At 34.2% G+C, this 10,000-nt stretch overlaps 1 long non-coding RNA gene across 1 annotated transcript in view; it reads left to right on the top strand.

Annotated features, from left to right (window-relative positions):
- Positions 1-5,235: 5,235 nt before the first annotated feature.
- The window catches only part of LOC138361049 (uncharacterized), a 7,012-nt gene continuing 2,247 nt past the window's right edge, over positions 5,236-10,000 (top strand). Inside the window, exons 1-4 of the long non-coding RNA XR_011226766.1 lie at positions 5,236-5,311; positions 6,640-6,802; positions 7,466-7,545; positions 8,242-8,348. This is a non-coding gene — a long non-coding RNA (uncharacterized lncRNA). The remainder of the gene's footprint in view (positions 5,312-6,639; positions 6,803-7,465; positions 7,546-8,241; positions 8,349-10,000) is intronic.

The following is a 10,000-nucleotide window of genomic DNA, read 5'->3' as shown; positions in this document are numbered from 1 at the left end:
AGTTACCAGTTGCGTTGCTTCTGGGAGTATGGGTTCGAGTCACTTCTGGGGTGTGAGTTTTCATTCGCATATAGTCCTGGGGACCATTCAGGCTTGTTCGCATATATATATATATATATATATATACCCAGCAAACACAGAACGTTTGTGGACGTTTTTAAATGGTTCCACAAAGGTAATACTGTAACTTTTGACATAAATACGTATATCTGACATTCTTAAAACCAAAGGATATAACTAAAAACATATATTCTTATGACACAGTTTTTTAAGATTTATGTAAAAATTTAAAAATAATAGTAAATGCTATGGTATTATAATGTTTTCATGCTTTATATTTAAGAATAAATAATTTTCAGTCAACATTTAGTTTTTTTTGTTTACTTTCTGTAAAGCTATCCAATTTACGTTCTTATAACATAAATATAACATTTATATGACGTCAGTATAACGTTATTTACACGACATCATTACGTTATTATGATGTTATATTAACGTATAATTCCTGTGTGAAAACCAGAATATATATTGAACTTTATGTTTTAAACATTGTAAAGTTATCATAAAACTTGGATTAGACGGTAAGCATGCTTTACTTATGAAAATATACAAACAAATCAACAAAAACATTTTAACATAAAAAACATAAACATAACATAAATTAATTGCATGCATGGGAGTTAACTGGAACTCTGAAATATTGCATACATGAACCTTAAGGTACAAACCCAGTGTATTTACTCATACAGTTCTTTCCTAAATCTAAATTTTTCCAATTTTTACACTTTGTTTCGAGTTCTGTCTTGTGTTGCTACTTTTAATACCCCATTAATGTCCCCTTTGTTATGTCCATTCATCCCATTGTGCACCTCTACCATATGTCACTCCTAATTCTTTGCTTTTCTAGAGAATGTAATATAAGCTTTGACAATCTTTCTTCATATGACAGGTTAACAGGTAGAACAAAGATTACCATTTATATATGGATAACCATTATAAGTCGGTTTGAATGAGTGAATTGCTGCTTGAAGATAGGTATATACACGTGTGGTACTATCAGATTGCATCGTGGTGAGCCTAAAACCCTTCAGATCCAAGCAAAGGGTAAAATGCCAGCAGATACAATTGCGAACACATTGATACCAAAATGAAAGACATATGACGAGAATTGAGGTAACCAAAGTGAAAAGTGTGTTCACATTACATTGCACTAGAGTGCTCCCAGGTTACTTTCTCTCACTTTCTCTGTTTTGTGTGGATGGTCCGCCGTGCTTTCATCACGTCAGCGGGTGGAGCACGCTGCTGTTTTTGACATTTCATGCATAAATTCCGGTTGGAAATTCTATTGCGAACACATTGATACCAAAATGAAAGACCTAGGATGACAATTGAGGTGACCAGAATGAAAAGAGTGTATACATTTTATCGCTCTTGTGCGCTCCCTGGTAACACGCTCTCGCTTTCTCTGTTTGTTGCGGATGGTAAGCCGGGCTTTTGGAGTTTATATGCCTTTAGTCCTGTAGAGAATTCTATTGCGAACACATTGATGCTAAATTGAAAAACCTAGGATGAGAATTGAGGTAACAAAGTTGAAAAGGGTATACACTTTTCAGTATTATCACGCTCAGCTTTCTTTTTCTGGTACCCTTGGCCTACATTCATCTTGTCGGCGGGTGGAGCGCGCTGCTGTCTTTGACATTATATGCACATAGTTCTGTTGGGAATTCTATTGCGAACGCATTGATACCAAAATGAAAGACATAGGACGAGAATTAAGGTGACAAAGTTGAAAAGAGTATACACTTTTCAGTATTTCCGCACACTACCAGGGAATGTCCAAAAAAAAATGGAGAGAGTGGAGGGGTAACTTGCCCAAAACGCGAAATTGTTTGGGGAGATTAACTTTCGTTCAATACTATTATGCAAGAGGAGCGACACATCTATGGTTCATCCAATAAAATCAGCAGACTTCTAGATGTTACTACTGCTCGGCTTAGACTCGGTTACAAGTATTTCTGGGAATTCTCATTATCTGCCGATGTAGACCTGACCAAATGTTAACTGTCAACAAAATTATTTGCACACCCTTCGTCACTATGTGATAGTGAATTCAGAGACAATTCTATAACCAATGTACCAACGATGTGTCAATATTTCATTCAAAATTATCTGGTACCAGAAATTTTAGCCAAATATCCCCAGTTTGCTAACTGTAAGTAGTAACTAAGTGATTGTAACCTATCCACCGCTGCCCACTGGATGGGGAGCGGTGTGCAGGACAAACATATCAATTGTGACACTAGCTCTCCACATATGTCAGTTGCTTAATTTAGAAACTGTACTTGTGATCGATCTCGAACCCATTGTTGATGTGACGACTTATACTGAATTTTGTAACTAGCTCATCAAGATTGTAACTTGCTTAGCTAAATGAATTGTGGGGTTCAGTCCCTGAGCCCATTATGTGCCTCTGCAACCCTTTCCACTACCGCCCACAAGATGGGTATGGGATGCATAATAAATGAACTAAACTAACTTTAAGGCATCCTGAAAGAAAGCTTGGAGGGTTTGAAAAATTGCAGAACGAAGCCGTGAGGATAATCCTTGGGTGCCCTCGTACCACAAAGATACTTAATATGAGAAAGGAACTTAATATTCCGAGCGTTGTTTATCGTGTTACTGAAAATAACTGTCAAATTGGTATAAAAATGCTTAGGCTAGCTCATCCTAACCCTTGCACAGAAGCCCTCCAGAATTTCTTTATTGAATGTTGAAAACAACCCTCAAGTTGACTATTTCCGTAACAGCATGCACTCCTGTATGCTAATCCCCACAATCACCAAGCCCACCCGAGTCACTCAAACATCTGCCACTACCCTGGATCACCTTTGGACTAATATAACAGCTCCCCTTACATCTGGGGTAATTTATGACAGAACAACTGACCACTATCCTACTTTCCTCATAGCAAACATTGACACATCACCACCAGAAACCAAAAAACTTTCATTCAGGCTACATAGTGAATCAGCTTTAGGCAATCTCTCTAATGCACTTCACAATATTAACTGGGAATCTGAATTTAATAATTCACAGGATATAAACTCATCAACTAACCTCTTTCTCTACAAAACTCTAAGCCTCTACAACACTCACTGTCCCCTCCTTACCAAACAAGTAACTGATAAAAGAAAAAATAACCCGTGGCTCACAAGTGGCATAATTAAATCAATCAACAAAAAACATGAATACGAAAAGAAATTTAGGAGTGGCCTAATTCCAATGGAAGTAGTTAAAAGGTACTCGTCAGTGCTTACCAGTATCATAAGAAAAGCAAAACTTTCATATTATGAGACTAGATTCAAAGAAGCAAAAGGCAACATGAAAAGCACATGGAATACCATCTCTAACATCCTGGGAACTAAACAACACTCCCACAACCAGATAACACTCTCTAAGGATGGCCTTACACTGTCATCTGACTTAGAAATGGCGAATGAATTTAATAGCTTCTTTTCATCGATTGGTGCTAACCTTGCAAGTAAAATCCCACAGACTCAGACACATATCAACACATATCTCTCAGGCAGCTATCCAAACTCTCTTCTCCTCTCACCAGTCAGCCCGTCAGATGTTGTGTCCATCATACATTCACTAAAAACCAAAGCTGGGAACATCAGTGAAATCTCATCCATTGTATACAAGAGCGCCTCCCATATGCCCTTGCACCACCTATAGCTCTGCTGTTCAACAAATCCCTTGAGTGTCATACATTCCCTGATATCCTTAAAAACGCAAGAGTAACGCCAGTTCATAAAGGAGCTAGTGGATTATGTTGCATCTCTGCTTGCCTTGATGACTGAAAGAAAGCTTAAAGGGCTTGAAAACTTGCAGAACGAAGCCTTGAAGATAATCCTTGGATGTCCCTATAGTACCACAAAGATACTTAACATGAGGAAGGAACTTAATATTAACTTAATAATAGAATATGAGTGCATATTCTACTGCATTACTATTTGTAATGATCCTCATATTGTGCTTCAGTAATCCAATGTATAACCCTGAGATGTTTTCCTAATTGTACTTAGGATTCCTTGTTCATTATTGTGTATTGTTCTGATCTGCTTTTGTGTCGAAAATTCTTGCATCGTACCTGTAAACAATTTTTTGACAATTTTACTGTAATTATCCTACTTAAAATCATCTGTACTTGTAAAGTAAAGCTGTAATGTACCTGTTAAACACTTTTTATCAATTTTACATTTAATTATTTCTCTAAAACTCTGTTTAAGAATTTGCTCAAAGATTAGTTTAAGGACTTGCCCGAAACTCTATATATGCAAGCTAGTGGTTTTACAAGATTATAATTCTAACTTAAGCTCTATGTTGTCTCTTAACCCCCCAATGTACGTTCTTGTATATATATATAAATAAATAAAATAAATAAATAACGAGGGATCGAGGCATTAATGCGCAGTACGTGCTTCCCTCACCTGTGACGTCACAGCGCCATCTGACGACAGCATAAACACAGGCGGCCATTTTATGTTCCACCAAGATTAAAAAAAAAAAAAATAATTTTGCCCCGAGGGGCGAGTTTATTGGGCAGCGCCCAATGTGTTCGCAATAGAATGTTCTACAAGAACATGTATAAAATAAGTGACACAGAGATTATTGATGTGTGTATTTGTGTGGGTGATTATAAATATGCATGTGTATGTATATATGTATACGTATATATATATATATGTACATGTATGTATGAGAGTGTGTACATGTATATATAACATTAATAATTTTGTAACTAGCGTCAAAAATTGTTATTTGCTTAGCTAAACAAACTAGAGAGTTCAGTTCCTGAACCCATTATGTGCCTCTGTAATCCTTTACACCACCGCCCACGGGATGGGTATGGGGTGCATAATAAAGAAAGATATTGAAATAATAAGGGTATGAAATGTATCAACATAAAACATTAATGTTAATGGCCATCAGGTAAAATCAGGTTATTATTTGTAAAGAATTTAAATGAGTTAAACTAAATACGAACTTAATATGTTTTGCTAACGCAAAAATATATTCCCGAGGTATTGTAATTGCAAATAAATATTTAATACAATTATTTGTATCATTTTTTTTATTTTAGATTTCCGTATTGCTTGATAATATATAATAGCGTTTAGATAATGCTAGCGCTGGACATTCTTTAGGCTCGTTGCATGTTGTGGTAGTCGCCGCCATTTTAAAACCGTGTCGAGAGGGACTGCTGCTGGCTTATCCACAAAATCCTGCTGCATCTTCAATAGTTAAGGTAACTGTTTTCTTTTATTTGCTCTTAGACATGTGTAGTATATATATAAGCTTGTGGTGGTAGGCTGGATGGTGTGTTGATGGCCCTGGAGGCGTGTTGATGGCCTGGAGGCGTGTTGATGGCCCTGGCTGGATGGTGTGTTGATGGTGGTGTTGTGTTGATGGCCCTGGAGGTGTGTTGATGGTGGTGTTGTGTTGATGGCCCTGGAGGTGTGTTGATGGTGGTGTTGTGTTGATGGCCCTGGAGGTGTGTTGATGGTGGTGTTGTGTTGATGGCCCTGGAGGTGTGTTGATGGTGGTGTTGTGTTGATGGCCCTGGAGGTGTGTTGATGGTGGTGTTGTGTTGATGGCCCTGGAGGTGTGTTGGTAGCCCTAGCTGGAGGTGTGTTGATGGCCCTATATACATTATATATATATATATATATATATATATATATATATATATATATATATATATATATATATATATATATATAATATATTATATTATGAATATCAGAGGTCCCAGGACAATTATTGTGCATGTGTAGTATGTATATTTATGTAGTATATTTGGTATATTTGGCATATTTAATGGCATTTAGTTAATGCCACTTAGTGGCATGTCTCTGCACCGTTTCCAGTTTGTTGATATGCTTTCTAAGATATGGGCACACCATACAACTGCTGCATACTCCAACTTTGGTGTAACAAAAATTGTGAACAATTTCAAAATTTCTGTTGAAGAAGTATACAGACCCACTCCTCCATGTGACCTAATTTTCCTATCACAGTTGTGTACTTTTCGAGACTACATTTCAAATATTCCCTAACATACATGGCTTCTCCCCCCTCTTTGTGTAAAATAGTTTAAATCCATTTATGGGACATTCAGCAAATAGTTCTCTATTTTTTACATTCATCAATGTTTCGGTACGTGCAATAGTATGTATTGTTTCATTGCAGATAACAGCATTTAAATTTTTTTTGTTTCTTAGACTTAGACTCGTACTACCAAGTTGCTGTTGGCAATTGGATAATTTTTTTATGAAGTCATTTGTTATTTTTTCCCCTACTTTAGTAATTTATGCTTTTGATCTCAATTAGTTTTATATCCTAGCTTTTTAATTTTTTCCCCTTATATATTGCCATCTTATCTGTCTGCTTTACATGGCTTAAGCAGAGTCATGTCTGCTTAAGCCTTTGTTATTTTACTAATTTACCTGTTTTAATTATTATTTGTTTTCAAAGTTTAGTTTACCCCATTTTATTTGCTTTTTGCAGTACAATACTTTACTAATAATCTTGTAATAGTAATTGGTAATGTAGCACTTGGCCTTTCTCCTTCAGAATGTATGCACACATTATAGAAAGAAGAAGAGAATACCACACAAGATGGCAGCGTATGTCACGGGCCAAAAAGCGACGCCTAAAAGAACAGGTAAACCTCGAAGTCTTTCAGAGGTTGATAGATGGAAAGCGACTGAATACAGGCAACTCCTTCTCTACACCGGTAAGATTGTACTGAAGGGAATCTTACCCAAAGAATTGTATGACCATTTCCTGACTCTGAGTGTAGCCATTTCTATTCTTGTATCACCTAAATTGATTCAGTTAAATTACAGCCAATATGCACATGATCTTTTGCTGTACTTTGTGTTAAAGGCTCGTGAGCTGTATGGTAAGGATTTTTTAGTGTACAATGTACACTGCCTAACACACATATCCTCTGATGCCAAAGAGTTTGGTAGTTTGGACAGATGTTCAGCATTTCCATTTGAAAATTACCTGCAGCAGGTTAAGAATATGGTTCGATCAAGTAAAAACCCTCTTGTTCAAGGAGGATTTAAGGGATTTACTGGAGAACTTGGCAAAGGTATATTCACAATAGTCGTCTCTATTACTAATGACACTATTGCAGATGAAGGTATCTTTGTAAGATATTGCTATGCCACCTCCTTTTTTTATTAGGCCTGCAGTTGTGAATGGCTTTATTATCAGCCAAGTTGTAGCATACAACATAGCATATATATGTATATGGCATACATATATATATATATATATATATATATATATATATATATATATATATATATATATATATATATATATATATATATATATATATATATATTCAAAATTCGTCAGTGTACTACATTTTTGTTGTTGCTTTTAGGTGATGCTTTGGAAGTCTGGAAGGGCAAAAGAAGAAATTGGCATTTCTACAAAAACAAGAACTATATAATGTTATTTTAAGTAAGTAACCAAAAAATTAAATAATTTTTTTAAAGTTTAAAATTCACTTAAAAATTTAAATTTTAAATTAAAAAATTTTAACCAAAAAACTTAATATTTTTCATATTTGGAACCATTCCATAATATTTTCCCAAGCATAAATGATTATATTTCTATCACTTGCTCTTAAGATTGTTTCATTTAATAGAGGTTGGGCATAATTGTTCTCTGCTGCTAATAGAACTGACTGACTTAGCTATAGGAAAATGTAAACTTAATTGGTTTATCCATTACAGTATTGTGCAGTTTATTTCATGATCCTGTGCTTAATACTTGCATAAATAGTAGATTACAAAATGCATTTTTATATCATTAGTATTGAATAATAATAATGCAAATAATTGACTTATAAATGATGTACAATTAATTGGTAGGTGATATTATATTATTAATATTTTTTCATTCTTGCAAAGCCTTAACAAAGCCATTAACATGTTAATATAAACTTGATCACCTTCCACTTATTTTCTCATGTGCTACCTACATGTACAAAACCTTATTCCTAAATGCATATTTTGTTCTGAAGCTTGTCCTTTATATGTTGTGTATCACCATCTCTGGAGAGTTTTATCTGATTGATGTATAAATTACTTTTAGTTTTACAGAATATTATTGTTATACTGAATTTATTATTATATAAATAACTTAATTTTACAGAATCATCTATCAACGCACATCCACAAGTTGAGGAGGAGGATGTGACCTTCCAGATTTCTCAAGTACTGAAACATAGACCAAACAGGCCTGGTGGATCTAGGTACAAGGTAAAATAATTTAAATTTTTTTTTTTTTTCCTAATTGTCCGATATATATATATATATATATATATATATATATATATATATATATATATATATATATATATATATATATATATATATATATATATATATATGTCGTACCTAGTAGCCAGAACGCACTTCTCAGCCTACTATGCAAGGCCAAATTTGCCTAATAAGCCAAGTTTTCCTGAATTAATATATTTTCTATAATTTTTTTCTTATGAAATGATAAAGCTACCCATTTCATTATGTATGAGGTTAATGTTTTTTTATTGGAGTTAAAATTAACGTAGATATATGACCGAACCTAACCAACCCTACCTAACCTAACCTAACCTATCTTTATAGGTTAGGTTAGGTTAGGTAGTAGAGAAAGTTAGGTTAGGTTAGGTAGGTTAGGTAGTCGAAAAACAATTAATTCATGAAAACTTGGCTTATTAGGCAAATCGGGCCTTGCATAGTAGGCTGAGAAGCGAGTTCTGGCTACTAGGTACGACATATATATATATATATATATATATATATATATATATATATATATATATATATATATATATATATATATATATATATATATATATATATATATATATATATATATATATATATATATATATATATATATATATATATATATATATATATAGTGTGTGTGTGTGTGTCGTACCTAGTAGCCAGAACGCACATCTCAGCATTCTATACAAGGCCCGATTTGCCTAATAAGCCAAGTTTTCATGAATTAATGTTTTTTCGACTACCTAACCTAACATTTTCAGCTACCTAACCTAACCTATAAAGATAGTTTAGGTAGGGTTGGTTAGGTTCGGTCATATATCTATATTAATTTTAACTCCAATAAAAAAAGAATTGACCTCATACATAATGAAATGGATAGCTTTATCATTTCATAAGAAAAAAAATAGAGAAAATATATTAATTAATGAAAACTTGGCTTATTAGGCAAATCGGGCCTTGCATAGTAGGCTGAAAAGTGCATTCTGGCTACTAGGTACGACATATATATATATATATATATATATATATATATATATATATATATATATATATATATATATATATATATATATATATATATATATATATATATATAGATAGTTATAGTTATAGTTATAGTTAGTGTGTGTGTAAATACCTAAGTGTAGTTACAGGATGAGACCGTCTTCCCAGCACTCTTTGTCATATAACGCTTTGAAACTACTGACAGTCTTGGCCTCCACCACCTTCTCACCTAACTTGTTCCAACCGTCTACCACGCTATTTGCGAAAGTGAATTTTCTTATATTTCTTTAGCATCTGTGTTAAGCTAGTTTCAATCTATGACCTCCTGTTCTTGAAGTTCCAGGTCTCAGGAAATCTTCGCTGTCGATTTTATCAATTCCTGATACTATTTTGTATGTAGTGATCATATCACCTCTTTCTTCTGTCTTTTAGTTTTGGCATATTTAATGCCTCTAACCTCTCCTCGTAGCTCTTGCCCTTCAGTTCTGGGAGCCACTTAGTAGCATGTCTTTGCACCTTTTCCAGTTTGTTGATGTGCTTCTTAAGATATGGGCCAACTTCTGTTGTTGGGCACCACACAACAGCTGCATATTCTAGCTTTGGCGTAACAAAAG

The sequence above is a fragment of the Procambarus clarkii genome, unplaced genomic scaffold, assembly GCF_040958095.1.
Source record: "Procambarus clarkii isolate CNS0578487 unplaced genomic scaffold, FALCON_Pclarkii_2.0 HiC_scaffold_155, whole genome shotgun sequence".
NCBI classification, from domain to species: domain Eukaryota; kingdom Metazoa; phylum Arthropoda; class Malacostraca; order Decapoda; family Cambaridae; genus Procambarus; species Procambarus clarkii.
Note: the sequence above shows the minus strand (reverse complement) of the source record. Positions and strands in the feature narration are given on the sequence as shown.